The 23,173-nt window shown below is 60.7% G+C and overlaps 2 non-coding genes across 2 annotated transcripts; both read left to right on the plus strand.

Annotated features, from left to right (window-relative positions):
• The first annotated feature begins 12,058 nt into the window (after nt 1-12,058).
• LOC131863674 (5S ribosomal RNA) lies at nt 12,059-12,177 on the plus strand. Its single transcript, XR_009362572.1, has one exon. It is a non-coding gene; the product is annotated as a 5S ribosomal RNA (ribosomal RNA).
• Nucleotides 12,178-19,994: 7,817 nt separating this feature from the next.
• Nucleotides 19,995-20,113, plus strand: LOC131863632 (5S ribosomal RNA). Its single transcript, XR_009362530.1, has one exon. It is a non-coding gene; the product is annotated as a 5S ribosomal RNA (ribosomal RNA).
• The last annotated feature ends 3,060 nt before the right edge of the window (nt 20,114-23,173 follow it).

The raw sequence follows: 23,173 nt of genomic DNA on the forward strand, positions 1-23,173 counted from the left end.
GATCAGCCCTCACAATGGCCCAAGGCCAGAGATCGGACTGCTACGATTTACCCCAACAATCATCGTGCCACTCTTCGCAGAGAGGTGATAGACGCCAACGAGCCCGCGCATAGCAATCGAGGTGTAAAAAGGGCGTTGAAGGCAGGAAGCCTGGACGAAAGAGGCTACGAGGTCACCTCGAAGCGGTCTAAGAATCGGGCGCACTTGGGGCGACTACCAGTGCCAACCCCTTATCCCGCGGTGCGTCCGACACACAGAAATTTCCAAGGCGGCCAAGGAGCCTCCCCGCATAGCAATCGGGGTGTGAGGTTACGGATGCAGCATTGATAGCAATCGAGGTGTGAGGCGAAGGATGCAGAAGTGAGAGCCGAGGGATGTAGCAGAGATAGCAATCGGGGTGTGTGATGCAGAAGAGATAGCAATCGAGGTGTGCGGTGGGAAGGGCCCAGCAGCCAGAATGCATGAAGCGACGGATGAAGCAGTGATGACAACCGGGCTGTGAGGAGAGGAGGGATGCAGCCAAGAAAGCAATCAGGGCTCGAGGCAAGGGATGCATCAAGGATAGCAATCATGTTGTGAGGCGAGATTCCAAAGGCTAAACGTGAGAGGCTGCAGGGTCGACTCAGAGAGGTCTATGCATGTGAGAGGCTGAAAGCAAGGTCGACTCGGAGCGGTCTATGCATCGGGCGCGCTTGGGGCGACTACCAGTGCCAACCCCTTATCCCGCGACGCGTCCGACAAAGAGAACGTTCCAAGGCGGCAGAGGAGGTTACCAGCCGAAGGATGCAGTAGCAATAACAGGTATAGTTCCGCGGCGGCCGAGAAGACTCACCGCATAGGAATCGGGATGCGAGGCGAGGGATGCGGCGGGAAGGCCCCGACGGCTAAACGGAAGAGGCTGCAGGGCCGCCTCGGAATGGTCCAAGCATCGGATGCGATTGGGACGACTACCAGTGCCAACCCCTTATCCCGCGATGCGTCCGATACACAGATAGTTCCAAGGCGGCCGAGGAGCCTCACCGCATATCAATCGGGGTGCGAGGCGAGGGATGGGGCGGGAAGGCCCCAACGGCTAGACGGAAGAGGCTTCAGGGCCACCTCGGAATGGTCCAAGCATCGGACGCGCTTGGGGCGACTGCCAGTGCCAACCCCTTATCCCGCGATGCGTCCGATACACAGATGGTTCCAAGGCGGCCGAGGAGCCTCACCGCATAGCAATCGGGGGTGCGAGGCGAGGGATGGGGCGGGAAGGCCCCAACGGCTAGACGGAAGAGGCTTCAGGGCCGCCTAGGAATGGTCCAAGCATCGGACACGCTTGGGGCGACTACCAGTGACAGCCCCCTATCCCGCGATGCGTCCGATACGAAGATGGTTCCAAGGCGGCCGAGGAGCCTCACCGCATAGCAATCGGGGTGCGAGGTGGGGGATGCGGCGAGATGGCCCCAACGGCTAGACGGAAGAGGCCACAGGGCCGCGTCGGAATAGTCCAAGCATCGGACGCGCTTGGGGCGACTACCAGTGACAACCCCTTATCCCGCGATGCGTCCGATACGAAGATAGTTCCAAGGCGGCCGAGGAGCCTCACCGCATAGCAATCGGGGTGCGAGGTGGGGGATGCGGCGAGATGGCCCCAACGGCTAGACGGAAGAGGCTGCAGGGCCGCCTCGGAATAGTCCAAGCATCGGACGCGCTTGGGGCCACTACCAGTGACAACCCCTTATCCCGCGATGCGTCCGATACGAAGATAGTTCCAAGGCGGCCGAAGAGCCTCACCGCATAGCAATCGGGGTGCGAGGTGGGGGATGCGGCGAGATGGCCCCAACGGCTAGACGGAAGAGGCCACAGGGCCGCCTCGGAATAGTCCAAGCATCGGACGCGCTTGGGGCGACTACCAGTGACAACCCCTTATCCCGCGATGCGTCCGATACGAAGATAGTTCCCAGGCGGCCGAGGAGCCTCACCGCATAGCAATCGGGGTGCGAGGCGAGGGATGCGGCGAGATGGCCCCAAAGGCTAGACGGAAGAGGCTGCAGGGCTGCCTCGGAATAGTCCAAGCATCGGACGCGCTTGGGGCGACTACCACTGCCAACCCCTTATCCCGCGATGCGTCCGATACACAGATAGTTCCGAGGCGGCCGAGGAGGTGGGGGATGCAGCGAGATGGCCCCAACGGCTAGACGGAAGAGGCTGCAGGGCCGCCTCGGAATAGTCCAAGCATCGGACGCGCTTGGGGCGACTACCAGTGACAACCCCTTATCCCGCGATGCGTCCGATACACAGATAGTTCCGAGGCGGCCAAGGAGCCTCACCGCATAGCAATCGTGGTGCGAGGTGGGGGATGCGGCGAGATGGCCCCAACGGCTAGACGGAAGAGGCTGCAGGGCCGCCTCGGAATGGTCCAAGCATCGGATGCGCTTGGGGCGACTACCACTGCCAACCCCTTATCCCGCGATGCGTCCGATACACAGATAGTTCCAAGGCGGCCGAGGAGCCTCACAGCATAGCAATCAGGGTGCGAGGCGAGGGATGCGGCGAGAAAGCCCCAACGGCTAGAGGGAAGAGGCTTCAGGTCCGCCTCGGAATGGTCCAAGCATCGGACGCGCTTGGGGCGACTACCAGTGACAACCCCTTATCCCGCGACGCGTCCGATACACAGATAGTTCCAAGGCGGCCGAGGAGCCTCACCGCATAGCAATCGGGGTGCGAGGCGAGGGATGCGGCGAGAAGGACCCAACGGCTACACGGAAGAGGCTTCGGGGCCGCCTCGGAATGGTCCAAGCATCGGACGCGCTTGGGGCGACTACCAGTGACAACCCCTTATCCCGCGACGCGTCCGATACACAGATAGTTCCAAGGCGGCCGAGGAGCCTCACCGCATAGCAATCGGGGTGCGAGGCGAGGGATGCGGCGAGAAGGACCCAACGGCTAGACGGAAGAGGCTTCGGGGCCGCCTCGGAATGGTCCAAGCATCGGACGCGCTTGGGGCGACTACCAGTGACAACCCCTTATCCCGCGACGCGTCCGATACACAGATAGTTCCAAGGCGGCCGAGGAGCCTCACCGCATAGCAATCGGGGTGCGAGGCGAGGGATGCGGCGAGAAGGACCCAACGGCTAGACGGAAGAGGCTTCGGGTCCGCCTCGGAATGGTCCAAGCATCGGACGCGCTTGGGGCGACTACCAGTGACAACCCCTTATCCCGCGACGCGTCCGATACACAGATAGTTCCAAGGCGGCCGAGGAGCCTCACCGCATAGCAATCGGGGTGCGAGGCGAGGGATGCGGCGAGAAGGACCCAACGGCTAGACGGAAGAGGCTTCGGGTCCGCCTCGGAATGGTCCAAGCATCGGACGCGCTTGGGGCGACTACCAGTGACAACCCCTTATCCCGCGACGCGTCCGATACACAGATAGTTCCAAGGCGGCCGAGGAGCCTCACCGCATAGCAATCGGGGTGCGAGGCGAGGGATGCGGCGAGAAGGACCCAACGGCTAGACGGAAGAGGCTTCGGGTCCGCCTCGGAATGGTCCAAGCATCGGACGCGCTTGGGGCGACTACCAGTGACAACCCCTTATCCCGCGACGCGTCCGATACACAGATAGTTCCGAGGCGGCCGAGGAGCCTCACCGCATAGCAATCGGGGTGCGAGGCGAAGGATGCGGCGAGAAGGACCCAACGGCTAGACGGAAGAGGCTTCGGGTCCACCTCGGAATGGTCCAAGCATCGGACGCGCTTGGGGCGACTACCAGTGACAACCCCTTATCCCGCGACGCGTCCGATACACAGATAGTTCCAAGGCGGCCGAGGAGCCTCACCGCATAGCAATCGGGGTGCGAGGCGAGGGATGCGGCGAGAAGGACCCAACGGCTAGACGGAAGAGGCTTCAGGGCCGCCTCGGAATGGTCCAAGCATCGAACGCGCTTGGGGCGACTACCAGTGACAACCCCTTATCCCGCGACGCGTCCGATACACAGATAGTTCCGAGGCGGCCGAGGAGCCTCACCGCATAGCAATCGGGGTGCGAGGCGAGGGATGCGGCGAGAAGGACCCAACGGCTAGACGGAAGAGGCTTCAGGGCCGCCTCGGAATGGTCCAAGCATCGGACGCGCTTGGGGCGACTACCAGTGACAACCCCTTATCCCGCGACGCGTCCGATACACAGATAGTTCCGAGGCGGCCGAGGAGCCTCACCGCATAGCAATCGGGGTGCGAGGCGAGGGATGCGGCGAGAAGGACCCAACGGCTAGACGGAAGAGGCTTCAGGGCCGCCTCGGAATGGTCCAAGCATCGGACACGCTTGGGGCGACTACCAATGACAACCCCTTATCCCGCGACGCGTCCGATACACAGATAGTTCCGAGGCGGCCGAGGAGCCTCACCGCATAGCAATCGGGGTGCGAGGCGAGGGATGCGGCGAGAAGGACCCAACGGCTAGACGGAAGAGGCTTCAGGGCCGCCTCGGAATGGTCCAAGCATCGGACGCGCTTGGGGCGACTACCAATGACAACCCCTTATCCCGCGACGCGTCCGATACACAGATAGTTCCGAGGCGGCCGAGGAGCCTCACCGCATAGCAATCGGGGTGCGAGGCGAGGGATGCGGCGAGAAGGACCCAACGGCTAGACGGAAGAGGCTTCAGGGCCGCCTCGGAATGGTCCAAGCATCGGACGCGCTTGGGGCGACTACCAGTGACAACCCCTTATCCCGCGACGCGTCCGATACACAGATAGTTCCGAGGCGGCCGAGGAGCCTCACCGCATAGCAATCGGGTTGCGAGGCAGATTATTGGGAAGGGAACCCCCTGGGATGCGGCTCAAGCAGTGCCCAAAGGGACTGGAATGCGGAATCACATCGAGAGACCCAAATGCTATACGAGGGCTCAAATCGAATTATCGATTTGGCCACGACATGGACGCATCGGAACGACTACCTTTGCCGAACCACTCGCAATTGCATCCATACCGAAACCAATAGACATTTCCGTTAGAGCCCTCGCATAGCATTCGGGAATCTCGCATGCCCCTCTAAATCGACCAATGCTGGCGCTCAATGAAAATCCGAGCGCTACCACCGTTCGAGCGCCAGCATTGGTCGAGTTAGAGGGGCACGGGGGAGAATGCTCCAGTCAACACCTCCCCTATATAAGTTATTTGTCCGATTCTCGCACAACCGTAGTCTGCCTCGTCGAATCAAACAACGGTCCCAGATTCCGACTTCCGTTCCGTAGAGACCCAAAAGCTAGATGGAGGCTCGCAAGAAAGAGAGTCGGCGCATAGCAATCGGGTTTCTCGAACGTTTAGGGACCGAGCTCACTTGCGGATAGGGCAAAATCCGCCAAGCAACCCAAAAGCTAGACGGGGGCTCGAATCGAATCGCCTAGGCGGCCACAACAACGACGTGTTGGATCGACTACCAGTGCCAAACCATTCAGCAAGACTAGTCTGTGTCGAGGCCGGATAGAGATTCTCAGAGAGCGCCCGCATAGCATTTAGGAGACCTGCCGCGTCCCTCACACTCGACAAATGGTGGTGCACGTTTATAAATCCGAGCGATCCCAACCCTTTCAAGCACCAACATCGGTCGAGATAGAGGGGCACGGAGGGGGCTGCGTGAGACAACACAGTCCCCTATATAAGTTATTTGTCCGATTCTCACACATCCGAAGAATGGTCATCAAATCGGACAACAGCCCAAACTTCCGACTTCCGTCCCAGAAAGCCCAAGAGCTATCTAAAACGTTCATGGCCGGAACTCGATCGCGGCTATACCAGTCCGCCAAGCAACCCAAAAGCTAGACTGGAGCTCTAGTCGAATCACCTCTGTGGCCATTGCAAGGACGTGTTGGAGCGACTACCATTGCCGAACCATTCCGCAGGTCGAGTCCATACCAAGGCCGCATAGAGATTCACGATGAGCTCCTGCATAGCAATCAGGAGACTTGCCGTGTCCATCACAATCGATAAATCCTGGTGCAAGATTTTTGCATCCGAGCGCTCCAACCAGTCGAGCACCAGCATCAATCGACATAAACGGGCACGGGGGGAGGATGCTCGAGAACACTACCTCCCCTATATAAGTTATTTGTCCGATTCTCAAGCAGCCGAAGTCTGGTCATCGAATCGGGTCAAAGACCACAACTTCCGACTTTACCCACAATGCAAGTCATCGAATCGAACATCGGCCCCCGAGTCGGACTCCATGCGTATGTCAGGTCATCGGACCCAAATTCCGCCTTCCTGCGCATGGCGGGCCATCAATATCAACTCGGTCATCGGACCCAAACTCCGCCTTTTTGCGTATGGCACGCCTTCAAATCGGTCATCGGACCCAAATTCCGCCTTCCTGTGCATGGCGGGCCATCAACATCAACTCGGTCATCGGACCCAAATTCCGCCTTTCTGCGCATGGCACGCCATCAACTCGGTCATCGGACCCAAATTCCGCCTTCCTGCGCATGGCAGGTCATCGGACACAAATTCAGACCTCGCCAATATGCCTACGTATCGAATCGGTCATCGGACCCAACTTCCGACTTCATCCATACTGTAGGGTCTTTGAGGTTGGCGCGGTGCGCTCAACCCAGGGAGTCGACCCATCGAAGCATACACCTCCCCTATATAAGCTATTTGTCCGATTCCCACACCTGTGTAGTTTGCACCTCTGACCAGGACATCGACCCCAACTTCCGAACTCGACTGCAACGACGGCACCAGCGCCTTGGTGCGCACCTTGCGACGCACAGTCCCAACATTCGCCTTCCTGCACATGGCAGGTCATCGGACCCAAATTCCGACCTCGCGAGTATGCCTACATATCGAATCGGTCATCGGACCCAACTTCCGACTTCATCCATACCGTAGGGTCTTTGAGGTTGGCGCGGTGCGCTCAACCCGGGGAGTCGACCCAACGAAGCATACACCTCCCCTATATAAGCTATTTGTCCGATTCCCACACCTGTGTAGTTTGCACCTCCGATCAAGACATCGACCCCAACTTCCGAACTCGCCTCCAACGACCGAACCAGCGCCTTGGTGCGCACCTTGCAACGCACAGTGCCAACATTCGCCTTCCTGCACGTGGCAGGTCATCGGACCCAAATTCCGACCTCGCGAGTATGCCTACATATCGAATCGGTCATCGGACCCAACTTCCGACTTCATCCATACCGTAGGGTCTTTGAGGTTGGCGCGGTGCGCTCAACCCGGGGAGTCGACCCAACGAAGCATACACCTCCCCTATATAAGCTATTTGTCCGATTCCCACACCTGTGTAGCTTGCACCTCCGATCAGGACATCGACCCCAACTTCCGAACTCGACTAAAAAGACCGCACCAGCGCCTTGGTGTGCACCTTGCAACGCACAGTGTCAACATTCGCCTTCCTGCACATGGCAGGTCATCGGACCCAAATTCCGACCTCATGAGCATACCTACTAATCGAATCGGTCATCGGACCCAACTTCCGACTTCATCCATACCGTAGGGTCTTTGAGGTTGGCGCGGTGCGCTCAACCTGGGGAGTCGACCCATCGAAGCATACACCTCCCCTATATAAGCTATTTGTCCGATTCCGACACCTGTGTAGTTTGCACCTCCGCTCAGGACATTGACCCCAACTTCCGAACTCGCCTGCAACGACCGAACCAGCGCCTTGGTGCGCACCAAAAGTGCGCACTTTTGGAGGGCACTTTTCTGCGCTCCAAAGGTGCGCACTTTTGGAGGGCACTTTTTGGAGGGCACTTTTCTGCGCTCCAAAGGTGCGCACTTTTGGAGGGCACTTTTTGGAGGGCACTTTTCTGCGCTCCAAAGGTGCGCACTTTTGGAGGGCACTTTTTGGAGGGCACTTTTCTGCGCTCCAAAGGTGCGCACTTTTGGAGGGCACTTTTTGGAGGGCACTTTTCTGCGCTCCAAAGGTGCGCACTTTTGGAGGGCACTTTTTGGAGGGCACTTTTCTGCGCTCCAAAGGTGCGCACTTTTGGAGGGCACTTTTTGGAGGGCACTTTTCTGCGCTCCAAAGGTGCGCACTTTTGGAGGGCACTTTTTGGAGGGCACTTTTCTGCGCTCCAAAGGTGCGCACTTTTGGAGGGCACTTTTTGGAGGGCACTTTTCTGCGCTCCAAAGGTGCGCACTTTTGGAGGGCACTTTTTGGAGGGCACTTTTCTGCGCTCCAAAGGTGCGCACTTTTGGAGGGCACTTTTTGGAGGGCACTTTTCTGCGCTCCAAAGGTGCGCACTTTTGGAGGGCACTTTTTGGAGGGCACTTTTCTGCGCTCCAAAGGTGCGCACTTTTGGAGGGCACTTTTGTGCACTCCAAAGGTGCGCACTTTTGGAGGGCACTTTTCCTGTGCTCCAAAGGTGCACACCTAGGTGAGCACCTTCGACCACACCTTGTAGCACACCAAACTCTGACTTTCGACTTCATCCGCAATGCAGGGTCTTTGAGGTTGGCGCAATGCGCACAACCAGGGGAGTCGACCCATCAAACCCAACACCTCCCCTATATAAGCTATTTGTCTGATTCTCATACATGCGTAGCCTGCAGGAGCAATTAGGACATCGACCCCAACTTTCGGCTTCTAAACGAAAACAAGGTCTTTGAGGTTGGTGTAATGCGAACAACTAGGGGAGTCAACCCATCAAACCCAACACCTCCCCTATATAAGCTATTTGTCTGATTCTCATACATGTGTAGTCTACAGGAGCAATTAGGACATCGACCCCAACTTTTGACTTCTTAACGAAAACAAGGTCTTTGAGGTTGACGTAATGCGCACAACCAGGGGAGTCGACCCATCAAACCCAACACCTCCCCTATATAAGCTATTTGTCCGATTCTCATACATGTGTAGCCTGCAGGAGCCATTAGGACATTGACCCCAACTTTTGACTTCTTAACGAAAACAAGGTCTTTGAGGTTGGCGTAATGCGCACAACCAAGGGAGTTGACCCATCAAACCCAACACCTCCCCTATATAAGCTATTTGTCTGATTCTCATACATGTGTAGCCTGCAACAACGATTAGGACATCCACCCCAACTTCTGAATTCGTCTGCGTTGACCGCACCAAAGGTGCACGCCTTGGTGCTCACCAAAATCCGACTTCCGACTTCTTCTGCTATGCGGGGTCTTTGAGGTTGGCGCAGTGCGCACAACCAGGGGAGTCAACCCACCGAATGCAACACCTCCCCTATATAAGCTATTTGTCTGATTCTCATACATGCGTAGACTGCAGCAATGATTAGGACATCCACCCCAACTTTTGACTTCTTAAACAAGACAGGGTCTTTGAAGTTGGTGCAGTGCACACAACCAGGGGAGTCGACCCATCAAACGCAACACCTCCCCTATATAAAGCTATTTGTCCGATTCTCATACGTGTAGTCTGCAGCAGCGATTAGGACATCGACCCCAACTTCCGAATTCGTTTGCATTGACCGCACCAAAGGTGCACGCCTTGGTGTGCACCCTGGAGTGCACTTTGGTGCTCACCTCGGTGCACACTTTGGTGTGCACCTCGGTGTGCACCAAAGGTGCGCACCTTGGAGCGCACCAAAGGTGTACACTTTGGAGCGCACCACATAGGGTCTTTGAGAGGTTGGCGCAGTGCGCACACCAAGGTGGGTGTTGAGGTGCGTGCCGAGGTGGGTGGGTGCTAGGGTGCGCTCCATGGTGGGTGCCAGGGTGGGTGCGTGCTAGGGTGGATTCCAAAGAGGGTCATAGGGTGGGTGCCAAGGTGGGTTGGTGATATAGTGGGTTCAAAGGTGGGTACTAGGGTGGGTTCCAAGGTGGGTCACAAGTTGGGTGCCAGGATGCGTGGGTGTTAGGTTGGGTGCCAAGGTGGGCTCCTGCGTGGGTGGGTGCTAGGGTGGGTTTCAAGGTGGACGCGAGGGCGGGTGCCAAGGTGGGTAACAAGTTGGGTGTTAGGATGGGTGAGTGCTAGAGTGGGTGCCAAGGTGGGTGGGTGCTAAGGTGGATGCCAAGGTGGTTCACAGGGTGGGTGGGTTCTAGGGTGAGTTCCAAGGTGGGTCACAGGTTCAGTGCTAGGGTGGGTGTCAAGGCGGGTGTCGAGGTGCCTGGGTGCTAGGGTGTGGATGCCAATGTGGGTCATAGGGTGGGTACTAGGGTGGGCTGCAATGTGGGTGCCAAGGTGGGTAACATGCTCGGTGGGTTCTAAATTGGGTGCCAGGGTGGGTGTGCACCCACCTTGCCCGAGGTGGGTGCCAAGGTGCCAGTGTGGGTGGGTGCTAAGGTGGATGCCAAGGTGGGTGAGAAGGTGGGTGATAGGTTGAGTGGTAGGATGGGTGGGTGCCAAGATGGGTCACAGGGTGGGTGCAAGGGTGGGTAGGTGCTAGGGTTGGTGTCAGGGTGGGTGGGTGCTAGGTTGGGTTCCAAGGTGGGTGCGAGGGTGAGTGTCAAGGTGGGTCACAGGTTAGGTGCTAGGATGGGTGAGTGCTAGGGTGCAAAGGTGCCAGGGTGGGTGCTAGGATGGGTCGATGCTAGGGTGAGTGGCAAGGTGGGTCCACAAGTGTCAAGGTGGGTGCCGAGGTGGGTGCCAAGTCGGCGACTGCTATGGTGGATGCCAAGGTGGGTCACGGGGTGGGTGCCAAGTTGCTAGGTTGGGTTCCAAGGTGGGTGCCAACGTGGGTGCTAGGGTGCGTGGGTTAAAGGGTGTGTCACAACGTGGGTGCCAGGATGGGTGCGCACCCACACTGGCCAAGACGGGTGCGGGTGCAAGGTTGGGTTCCAAGCCCGGTCACAGGCTGGGTGCTAGGATGGGTGGGTGCCAAGGTGGGCACCAGGGTGGGTGCACCCACCCTGGCCAAGGTGGGTCACGGGGTGGGTCCTAGGGTGGGTAACGGGGTGGGTACTAAGGTGCGTGCCAAGGTGGGTCATAGGGTGGGTGCCAAGGTGGGCACCAGGGTGGGTGTGCACCAACCCTAGCCAGGGTAGGTCACGGGGTGGTTGTCGGGGTGGGCGTCAAGGAGCCAAGGTGGGTGGCAAGTAGCCAAGTTGCGTGCCAAGGTGGGTGTCGGGGTGGGTGCCAAGGATCCAAGGTGGGTGCCAAGGAACCAAGGTGGGTGTCTGGGTGGGTGCCGAGGTGGGAGCCAGGGTGGGTCCCAAGGTGAGTGCAAAGGTGGGTGCCAGGGTCAAGGTGAGTGCCAATGTGGGTTCCAAGGTGCCAGGGTCAGGGTGAGTGCCAATGTGGGTTCAAAGGTGCTAAGTTGGGTGCGAGGTTGGGTGCGAGGGTGGGTGGGTGCCAAGGTGTGCTAGGTGGAAGCCCGGGTGGGTCGGCATCCCATGGGTGTCGAGTTGGGTGCCTGATGGGTGCTTCTTGTCAAGTTTTAGTCGTCGGGACTCATTTCGAGCCTTAGAGGTCGTTTCTTGTCCGGTTGCCCTGTCTTCGACCTGGGAACCCAATTTTGGTCCTCGGGTCCCATTTTTTTTTGTCTCGCATCCCACTTTTGGCCTGTGGTCTTTTCGGGGTCGATTCTCGTTTTGGGCATCAGAGCATGTTTCTTCTCCTAAAACCCAATATTTGTTTATTAAGTCTCAGAACACATTTTTGTTCTCGTGGACCCATCATGGGTCTTGGAACGCATTTGTGGTCCTTGGGTCCCATTTTGCATCCCGAAACTTGTGTTTTGGTGCTTGATCCCTATTTTGGGTGCCCACCTTGCACCAAGTGCGCACCCGGGGCAAACCGAGCGCCTTGGTGCACCGGGGCAAGATCGAGCGTGCACCCGAGGCGCCCCGAACATGCACCAAGGTGCACTCGGCCCACATGTGAGCGCAGGTCGTTGCGCCCGAGGTGGTGTGTGGGCACCGCGTTGCAGACGGGACACTGCACGCACACGACGCCCCCTCCAGGTGCACGCACGTAGGCCGGGCCGGGTGCACACCCGACGCCCTAGCAAGGTGCGCGCACCCGGGCAGGGCTCACACTTGGCGAACGGGGCGCACTTCGCGAGGGAGGGTGTGCACCTCGACGGGGGTGGGTGGCCGGGGTGGATTCGCACGTGGGTCGCGGTTTGCTAAGTACACACTGCGACAAGCTCATAACGGGTGCGATCATACCAGCATTAGTGCACCGGATCCCATCAGAACTCCGCAGTTAAGCGCGCTTGGGCCGGAGTAGTACTGGGATGGGTGACCTCCCGGGAAGTCCCGGTGTTGCACCCTTTTTTAGTTTTTCGCCGGGCGTCGCAATGCTATTTGAATAAACCTTTTGCCCGTTTGCGTTCTCGTCGGGGCCGGGCCGGGCCGGGGTGCGCTGCCCGCACTACCGCGCGCGCGGGGGCGACACCGAGCGCGCACCCGAGGCACCCCGAGCACACAGGCCACGGTGCAACCCGGGCGTTGTGCGCGCACCCCGGTGCGCCCGAGGTGCTGCGCGCGCACCCAGGTGAAATCGGTGTGCACCTCGGCCAGTGCGCGCTCGGTCGAGTCGCGCACGTTGGCCAAGGTGCACGGTGATGTTTCTTACTCTAAGGTTCCGCACCAGACGCCCGGGACAGGTGAGCGAAGCTGGGCGGGGCCGGGTGCGCGGCCGGGGCAGGTGCACGCAGCTGGAGAGAGCTTTGGAGCACACTTCGGAGCGCACCAATGATGCGCTCCATTCAAAAGTTTCCTGAAAAGGCAAAAAAAGTTGAGATTATAGAATTTCCCACTTGAGAGATTGTAAAAAAAAAAAATTTAAAATGAAGGAAACGCGGGTGCCAAGGTGTGCGCAGCCCAGCCAAGGTGTGCGCACCAAGGCGCCCACCCTGGCGAAGGTGCACGCAAGGTGCGCACCCGAGGCAAACCGGACAATTAACCCAACTTTCGACTTCGCGCGCACCTTGGAGCGCACTTCGGAGCGCTCCTTGGTGCGCACCAATCTTGGGCACCTCGGAGTGCACCATGGCGCCCACCAAGGTGCGCACCCGGGGCAAACCGAGCTCCGACTTCGTGCGCACCTTGGAGCGCACGAAAGGTGCGCACCATGGCGCCCACCAAGGTGCGCAGCCCAGCCAAGGCGTGCGCATCAAGGTGCGCACCCTGGCGAAGGTGCGCACCCGGGGCAAACCGAGCTCCGACTTCGTGCGCACCTTGGAGCGCACAAAAGGTGCGCAACCCAGCCAAGGTGTGCGCACCCCGGTCAAACCGAGCTCCGAATCGTGCGCACCAGAGGTGCACGCCATCGTGCGCACCTTGGAGCACACTTCGGAGCCCTCCTTGGTGCGCGCCGATGTTGCGCACCTCGGAGCGCACCCGGGGAAAACAATGCAATTAACCCGACTTTCGACTTCGTGGGCACCTCGGAGCGCTCTCGGGTTCGCACCTCGGAGCACACCGAGGTGCGCACCTTTGATGCGCTGCCTTCACCAATTTCCAGAAAAGGCAAGAAAACATTGAGAAGGTGTGCGCACCGAGGTGCCCACCCTGGCGAAGGTGCACGCGAGGTGCGCACCCGGGGCAAACCGGGCTCCGACTTCGTGCACGCCGCACCTTGGAGCACACTTCGGAGCGCTCCTTGGTGCGCACCAGGGCGCGCAACCCAGCCGAGGTGCCCACCCCGGCGAAGGTGCACGCGAGGTGCGCACCCGGGGCAAACCGGGCTCCGACTTCGTGCACGCCATGGTGCCCACCGCGGCGAAGGTGCACGCGAGGTGCGCACCCGGGGCAAACCGGGCTCCGACTTCGTGCACGCCGCACCTTGGAGCACACTTCGGAGCGCTCCTTGGTGCGCACCATGGTGCCCACCAGGGCGCGCAACCCCGCCGAAGGTGCACGCGAGGTGCGCACCCGGGGCAAACCGGGCTCCGACTTCGTGCACGCCGCACCTTGGAGCACACTTCGGAGCGCTCCTTGGTGCGCACCATGGTGCCCACCAGGGCGCGCAACCCCGCCGAAGGTGCACGCGAGGTGCGCACCCGGGGCAAACCGGGCTCCGACTTCGTGCACGCCATGGTGCGCACCGCGGCGAAGGTGCGCACCCGGGGCAAACCGGGCTCCGACTTCGTGCACGCCGCACCTTGGAGCACACTTCGGAGCGCTCCTTGGTGCGCACCAGGGCGCGCAACCCAGCCGAGGTGCCCACCCCGGCGAAGGTGCACGCGAGGTGCGTACCCGGGGCAAACCGGGCTCCGACTTCGTGCACGCCGCACCTTGGAGCACACTTCGGAGCGCTCCTTGGTGCGCACCATGGTGCCCACCAGGCCGCGCAACCCAGCCAAGGTGTGCGCACCAAGGTGCACGCGAGGTGCGCACCCGGGGCAAACCGGGGTCCGACTTCGTGCACGCCGCACCTTGGAGCACACATCGGGGCGCTCCCGGGTTCGCACCGGCGTTGCGCACCGTGGTGGGCACCTCGGAGCACACCAAGGTGGGCAGCGAGGTGCGCACCTTTGATGCGATGCCTTCACTAATTTCCATAAAAGGCAAAAAAAAAACGAGATTTTAAAATTTCCGTTTTGAAAGATAGTGAGAAAAAGGGAATGCTGGTGCCATCTTGAGCCCGCCCTGGTGCGCAGCCCAGCCAAGGTGTGCGCACCAAGGTGCCCACCCTGGCGAAGGTGCGCGCCCGGGCAATTAATCCAACTTCCAACTTCGCGCGCGCCAGGGTGGGAGCGCACCCAACAACCGGGCCTGGGAAGAGCCAATGCGAGAAACCCCACCAAACGCTCTGACAAAAAAAGAGGGGGCGCTCCAGTAACCCCGCTTCGGAGCGCACCCTGGGCAAACCCAGCCAAGGTGCCCACCCCGGCCAAGGTGCAGGCGAGGTGCGCACCCGAGGCAAACCGGGCTCCGACAACGTGCACGCCGCACCTTGGAGCACACTTCGTAGCGCTCCCGGGTGCGCACCTCAGAGCACACCAAGGTGGGCAGCGAGGTGCGCACCTTTGATGCGCTGCCTTCGCTAATTTCCAGAAAAGGCAAAAAAAAAAGGAGATTTTAAAATTTCCGTTTTGAAAGATAGTGAAAAAAACGGAACGCGCGTGCCATCTTGAGCCCGCCCTGGTGCGCAGCCCAGGTAAGGTGCCCACCCTGGCAAAGGTGCGCACCCGGGCAATTAACCCTACTTCCGACTTCGTGCGCGCCAGGGTGGCAACCGGGCCTCGGAAGAGCCAATGCGAGAAACCCCACCAAACGCTCCGACAAAAAAAGAGGCGGCGCTCCAATAACCCCGCTTCGGAGCGCAGCCGGGGCAAACCCAGCCAAGGTGCCCACCCCGACGAAGGTGCACGCGAGGTGCGCACCCGGGGCAAACCGGGCTCCGACAACGTGCACGCAGCACCTTGGAGCACACTTCGAAGCACTCCCGGGTGCCCACCGGCGTTGCGCACCGTGGTGGGCAGCGAGGTGCGCACCTTTGATGCGCTGCCTTCACTAATTTCCAGAAAAAGGCAAAAAAAAATGAGATTTTAAAATTTCCGTTTTGAAAGATAGTGAAAAAAAAGGAACGCGGGTGCCATCTTGAGCCCGCCCTGGTGCGCAGCCCAGGCAAGGCATGCGCACCAAGGTGCCCACCCGAGGTGCACACCCGGGGCAAACCGGGCTCCGACTTCGTGCAGGCCGCACCTTGGAGCACACTTCGGAGCGCTCCTTGGTGCGCACCATGGTGCCCACCAGGGCGCGCAACCCAGCCAAGGTCTGCACACCAAGGTGCCCACCCCGGCGAAGGTGCACGCGAGGTGCGCACCCGGGGCAAACCGGGCTCCGACTTCGTGCACGCCATGGTGCCCACCGCGGCGAAGGTGCACGCGAGGTGCGCACCCGGGGCAAACCGGGCTCCGACTTCGTGCACGCCGCACCTTGGAGCACACTTCGGAGCGCTCCTTGGTGCGCACCATGGTGCCCACCAGGGCGCGCAACCCAGCCAAGGTGTGCGCACCAAGGTGCACGCGAGGTGCGCACCCGGGGCAAACCGGGGTCCGACTTCGTGCACGCCGCACCTTGGAGCACACATCGGAGCGCTCCCAGGTTCGCACCAGCGTTGCGCACCTTTGATGCGCTGCCTTCACTAATTTCCAGAAAAGGCAAAAAAAAACGAGATTTTAAAATTTCCGTTCTGAAAGATAGTGAAAAAAACGGAACGCGGGTGCCATCTTGAGCCCTTCCTGGTGCGCAGCCCAGGCAAGTTGTGCGCACCAAGGTGCCCACCCTGGCGGAGGTGCGCGCCCGGGGCAATCCGGGCTCCGACTTCGTGCACTGCATGGTGCCCACCAAGGCGCGCAACCCAGCCAAGGTGCCCACCGCAGCGAAGGTGCACGCGAGGTGCGCACCCGAGGTGCACACCCGGGGCAAACCGGGCTCCGACTTCGTGCACGCCGCACCTTGGAGCACACTTCAGAGCGCTCCTTGGTGCGCACCAGGGCGCGCAACCCAGCCGAGGTGCCCACCCCGGCGAAGGTGCACGCGAGGTGCGCACCCGGGGCAAACCGGGCTCCGACTTCGTGCACGCCATGGTGCCCACCGCGGCGAAGGTGCGCACCCGGGGCAAACCGGGCTCCGACTTCGTGCACGCCGCACCTTGGAGCACACTTCGGAGCGCTCCTTGGTGCGCACCATGGTGCCCACCAGGCCGCGCAACCCAGCCAAGGTGTGCGCACCAAGGTGCACGCGAGGTGCGCACCCGGGGCAAACCGGGGTCCGACTTCGTGCACGCCGCACCTTGGAGCACACATCGGGGCGCTCCCGGGTTCGCACCGGCGTTGCGCACCGTGGTGGGCACCTCGGAGCACACCAAGGTGGGCAGCGAGGTGCGCACCTTTGATGCGATGCCTTCACTAATTTCCATAAAAGGCAAAAAAAAAACGAGATTTTAAAATTTCCGTTTTGAAAGATAGTGAGAAAAAGGGAATGCTGGTGCCATCTTGAGCCCGCCCTGGTGCGCAGCCCAGCCAAGGTTTGCGCACCAAGGTGCCCACCCTGGCGAAGGTGCGCGCCCGGGCAATTAACCCAACTTCCAACTTCGCGCGCGCCAGGGTGGGAGCGCACCCAACAACCGGGCCTGGGAAGAGCCAATGCGAGAAACCCCACCAAACTCTCTGACAAAAAAAGAGGGGGCGCTCCAGTAACCCCGCTTCGGAGCGCACCCTGGGCAAACCCAGCCAAGGTGCCCACCCCGGCCAAGGTGCAGGCGAGGTGCGCACCCGGGGCAAACCGGGCTCCGACAACGTGCACGCCGCACCTTGGAGCACACTTCGTAGCGCTCCCGGGTGCGCACCTCAGAGCACACCAAGGTGGGCAGCGAGGTGCGCACCTTTGATGCGCTGCCTTCACTAATTTCCAGAAAAGGCAAAAAAAAAAGGAGATTTTAAAATTTCCGTTTTGAAAGATAGTGAAAAAAACGGAACGCGCGTGCCATCTTGAGCCCGCCCTGGTGCGCAGCCCAGGTAAGGTGCCACCCTGGCAAAGGTGCGCACCCGGGCAATTAACCCTACTTCCGACTTCGTGCGCGCCAGGGTGGCAACCGGGCCTCGGAAGAGCCAATGCGAGAAACCCCACCAAACGCTCCGACAAAAAAAGAGGCGGCGCTCCAATAACCCCGCTTCGGAGCGCAGCCGGGGCAAACCAAGCCAAGGTGCCCACCCCGACGAAGGTGCACGCGAGGTGCGCACCCGGGGCAAACCGGGCTCCGACAACGTGCACGCAGCACCTTGGAGCACACTTCGAAGCACTCCCGGGTGCCCACCGGCGTTGCGCACCGTGGTGGGCAGCGAGGTGCGCACCTTTGATGCGCTGCCTTCACTAATTTCCAGAAAAAGGCAAAAAAAAATGAGATTTTAAAATTTCCGTTTTGAAAGATAGTGAAAAAAAAGGAACGCGGGTGCCATCTTGAGCCCGCCCTGGTGCGCAGCCCAGGCAAGGCATGCGCACCAAGGTGCCCACCCGAGGTGCACACCCGGGGCAAACCGGGCTCCGACTTCGTGCAGGCCGCACCTTGGAGCACACTTCGGAGCGCTCCTTGGTGCGCACCATGGTGCCCACCAGGGCGCACCCGAGGCAAACCGGGCTCCGACTTCGTGCACGCCGCACCTTGGAGCACACATCGGAGCGCTCCCAGGTTCGCACCAGCGTTGCGCACCTTTGATGCGCTGCCTTCACTAATTTCCAGAAAAGGCAAAAAAAAACGATATTTTAAAATTTCCGTTCTGAAAGATAGTGAAAAAAACGGAACGCGGGTGCCATCTTGAGCCCTTCCTGATGCGCAGCCCAGGCAAGTTGTGCGCACCAAGGTGCCCACCCTGGCGGAGGTGCGCGCCCGGGGCAAACCGGGCTCCGACTTCGTGCACTGCATGGTGCCCACCAAGGCGCGCAACCCAGCCAAGGTGCCCACCGCAGCGAAGGTGCACGCGAGGTGCGCACCCGAGGTGCACACCCGGGGCAAACCGGGCTCCGACTTCGTGCACGCCGCACCTTGGAGCACACTTCAGAGCGCTCCTTGGTACGCACCAGGGCGCGCAACCCAGCCAAGGTGCTCACCCCGGCGAAGGTGCACGCGAGGTGCGCACCCGGGGCAAACCGGGCTCGGACTTCGTGCACGCCGCACCTTGGAGCACACATCGGAGCGCTCCCGGGTTCGCACCAGCATTGCGCACCTTTGATGCGCTGCCTTCACTAATTTCCAGAAAAGGCAAAAAAAAGAAAAAAATGAGATTTTAAAATTTCCGTTTTGAAAGATAGTGAAAAAAACGGAACGCGGGTGCCATCTTGAGCCCGCCCTGGTGTGCAGCCCAGGCAAGTTGTGCGCACCAAGGCACCCACCCTGGCCAAGGTGGGTCACGGGGTGGGTCCTAGGGTGGGTAACGGGGTGGGTACTAAGGTGCGTGCCAAGGTGGGTCATAGGGTGGGTGCCAAGGTGGGCACCAGGGTGGGTGTGCACCAACCCTAGCCAGGGTAGGTCACGGGGTGGTTGTCGGGGTGGGCGTCAAGGAGCCAAGGTGGGTGGCAAGTAGCCAAGTTGCGTGCCAAGGTGGGTGTCGGGGTGGGTGCCAAGGATCCAAGGTGGGTGCCAAGGAACCAAGGTGGGTGTCTGGGTGGGTGCCGAGGTGGGAGCCAGGGTGGGTCCCAAGGTGAGTGCAAAGGTGGGTGCCAGGGTCAAGGTGAGTGCCAATGTGGGTTCCAAGGTGCCAGGGTCAGGGTGAGTGCCAATGTGGGTTCAAAGGTGCTAAGTTGGGTGCGAGGTTGGGTGCGAGGGTGGGTGGGTGCCAAGGTGTGCTAGGTGGAAGCCCGGGTGGGTCGGCATCCCATGGGTGTCGAGTTGGGTGCCTGATGGGTGCTTCTTGTCAAGTTTTAGTCGTCGGGACTCATTTCGAGCCTTAGAGGTCGTTTCTTGTCCGGTTGCCCTGTCTTCGACCTGGGAACCCAATTTTGGTCCTCGGGTCCCATTTTTTTTTGTCTCGCATCCCACTTTTGGCCTGTGGCCTTTTCGGGGTCGATTCTCGTTTTGGGCATCAGAGCATGTTTCTTCTCCTAAAACCCAATATTTGTTTATTAAGTCTCGGAACACATTTTTGTTCTCGTGGACCCATCATGGGTCTTGGAACGCATTTGTGGTCCTTGGGTCCCATTTTGCATCCCGAAACTTGTGTTTTGGTGCTTGATCCCTATTTTGGGTGCCCACCTTGCACCAAGTGCGCACCCGGGGCAAACCGAGCGCCTTGGTGCACCGGGGCAAGATCGAGCGTGCACCCGAGGCGCCCCGAACATGCACCAAGGTGCACTCGGCCCACATGTGAGCGCAGGTCGTTGCGCCCGAGGTGGTGTGTGGGCACCGCGTTGCAGACGGGACACTGCACGCACACGACGCCCCCTACAGGTGCACGCACGTAGGCCGGGCCGGGTGCACACCCGACGCCCTAGCAAGGTGCGCGCACCCGGGCAGGGCTCACACTTGGCGAACGGGGCGCACTTCGCGAGGGAGGGTGTGCACCTCGACGGGGGTGGGTGGCCGGGGTGGATTCGCACGTGGGTCGCGGTTTGCTAAGTACACACTGCGACAAGCTCATAACGGGTGCGATCATACCAGCGTTAGTGCACCGGATCCCATCAGAACTCCGCAGTTAAGCGCGCTTGGGCCGGAGTAGTACTGGGATGGGTGACCTCCCGGGAAGTCCCGGTGTTGCACCCTTTTTTAGTTTTTCGCCGGGCATCGCAATGCTATTTGAATAAACCTTTTGCCCGTTTGCGTTCTCGTCGGGGCCGGGCCGGGCCGGGGTGCGCTGCCCGCACTACCGCGCGCGCGGGGGCGACACCGAGCGCGCACCCGAGGCGCCCCGAGCACACAGGCCACGGTGCAACCCGGGCGTTGTGCGCGCACCCCGGTGCGCCCGAGGTGCTGCGCGCGCACCCAGGTGAAATCGGTGTGCACCTCGGCCAGTGCGCGCTCGGTCGAGTCGCGCACGTTGGCCAAGGTGCACGGTGATGTTTCTTACTCTAAGGTTCCGCACCAGACGCCCGGGACAGGTGAGCGAAGCTGGGCGGGGCCGGGTGCGCGGCCGGGGCAGGTGCACGCAGCTGGAGAGAGCTTTGGAGCACACTTCGGAGCGCACCAATGATGCGCTCCATTCAAAAGTTTCCTGAAAAGGCAAAAAAAGTTGAGATTATAGAATTTCCCACTTGAGAGATTGTAAAAAAAAAAAATTTAAAATGAAGGAAACGCGGGTGCCAAGGTGTGCGCAGCCCAGCCAAGGTGTGCGCACCAAGGCGCCCACCCTGGCGAAGGTGCACGCAAGGTGCGCACCCGAGGCAAACCGGACAATTAACCCAACTTTCGACTTCGCGCGCACCTTGGAGCGCACTTCGGAGCGCTCCTTGGTGCGCACCAATCTTGGGCACCTCGGAGTGCACCATGGCGCCCACCAAGGTGCGCACCCGGGGCAAACCGAGCTCCGACTTCGTGCGCACCTTGGAGCGCACGAAAGGTGCGCACCATGGCGCCCACCAAGGTGCGCAGCCCAGCCAAGGCGTGCGCATCAAGGTGCGCACCCTGGCGAAGGTGCGCACCCGGGGCAAACCGAGCTCCGACTTCGTGCGCACCTTGGAGCGCACAAAAGGTGCGCAACCCAGCCAAGGTGTGCGCACCCCGGTCAAACCGAGCTCCGAATCGTGCGCACCAGAGGTGCACGCCATCGTGCGCACCTTGGAGCACACTTCGGAGCCCTCCTTGGTGCGCGCCGATGTTGCGCACCTCGGAGCGCACCCGGGGAAAACAATGCAATTAACCCGACTTTCGACTTCGTGGGCACCTCGGAGCGCTCTCGGGTTCGCACCTCGGAGCACACCGAGGTGCGCACCTTTGATGCGCTGCCTTCACCAATTTCCAGAAAAGGCAAGAAAACATTGAGAAGGTGTGCGCACCGAGGTGCCCACCCTGGCGAAGGTGCACGCGAGGTGCGCACCCGGGGCAAACCGGGCTCCGACTTCGTGCACGCCGCACCTTGGAGCACACTTCGGAGCGCTCCTTGGTGCGCACCAGGGCGCGCAACCCAGCCGAGGTGCCCACCCCGGCGAAGGTGCACGCGAGGTGCGCACCCGGGGCAAACCGGGCTCCGACTTCGTGCACGCCATGGTGCCCACCGCGGCGAAGGTGCACGCGAGGTGCGCACCCGGGGCAAACCGGGCTCCGACTTCGTGCACGCCGCACCTTGGAGCACACTTCGGAGCGCTCCTTGGTGCGCACCATGGTGCCCACCAGGGCGCGCAACCCCGCCGAAGGTGCACGCGAGGTGCGCACCCGGGGCAAACCGGGCTCCGACTTCGTGCACGCCGCACCTTGGAGCACACTTCGGAGCGCTCCTTGGTGCGCACCATGGTGCCCACCAGGGCGCGCAACCCCGCCGAAGGTGCACGCGAGGTGCGCACCCGGGGCAAACCGGGCTCCGACTTCGTGCACGCCGCACCTTGGAGCACACTTCGGAGCGCTCCTTGGTGCGCACCAGGGCGCGCAACCCAGCCGAGGTGCCCACCCCGGCGAAGGTGCACGCGAGGTGCGTACCCGGGGCAAACCGGGCTCCGACTTCGTGCACGCCGCACCTTGGAGCACACTTCGGAGCGCTCCTTGGTGCGCACCATGGTGCCCACCAGGCCGCGCAACCCAGCCAAGGTGTGCGCACCAAGGTGCACGCGAGGTGCGCACCCGGGGCAAACCGGGGTCCGACTTCGTGCACGCCGCACCTTGGAGCACACATCGGGGCGCTCCCGGGTTCGCACCGGCGTTGCGCACCGTGGTGGGCACCTCGGAGCACACCAAGGTGGGCAGCGAGGTGCGCACCTTTGATGCGATGCCTTCACTAATTTCCATAAAAGGCAAAAAAAAAACGAGATTTTAAAATTTCCGTTTTGAAAGATAGTGAGAAAAAGGGAATGCTGGTGCCATCTTGAGCCCGCCCTGGTGCGCAGCCCAGCCAAGGTGTGCGCACCAAGGTGCCCACCCTGGCGAAGGTGCGCGCCCGGGCAATTAACCCAACTTCCAACTTCGCGCGCGCCAGGGTGGGAGCGCACCCAACAACCGGGCCTGGGAAGAGCCAATGCGAGAAACCCCACCAAACGCTCTGACAAAAAAAGAGGGGGCGCTCCAGTAACCCCGCTTCGGAGCGCACCCTGGGCAAACCCAGCCAAGGTGCCCACCCCGGCCAAGGTGCAGGCGAGGTGCGCACCCGGGGCAAACCGGGCTCCGACAACGTGCACGCCGCACCTTGGAGCACACTTCGTAGCGCTCCCGGGTGCGCACCTCAGAGCACACCAAGGTGGGCAGCGAGGTGCGCACCTTTGATGCGCTGCCTTCGCTAATTTCCAGAAAAGGCAAAAAAAAAAGGAGATTTTAAAATTTCCGTTTTGAAAGATAGTGAAAAAAACGGAACGCGCGTGCCATCTTGAGCCCGCCCTGGTGCGCAGCCCAGGTAAGGTGCCCACCCTGGCAAAGGTGCGCACCCGGGCAATTAACCCTACTTCCGACTTCGTGCGCGCCAGGGTGGCAACCGGGCCTCGGAAGAGCCAATGCGAGAAACCCCACCAAACGCTCCGACAAAAAAAGAGGCGGCGCTCCAATAACCCCGCTTCGGAGCGCAGCCGGGGCAAACCCAGCCAAGGTGCCCACCCCGACGAAGGTGCACGCGAGGTGCGCACCCGGGGCAAACCGGGCTCCGACAACGTGCACGCAGCACCTTGGAGCACACTTCGAAGCACTCCC

Source organism: Cryptomeria japonica, unplaced genomic scaffold (genome assembly GCF_030272615.1).
Source record: "Cryptomeria japonica unplaced genomic scaffold, Sugi_1.0 HiC_scaffold_67, whole genome shotgun sequence".
NCBI lineage: Eukaryota > Viridiplantae > Streptophyta > Pinopsida > Cupressales > Cupressaceae > Cryptomeria > Cryptomeria japonica.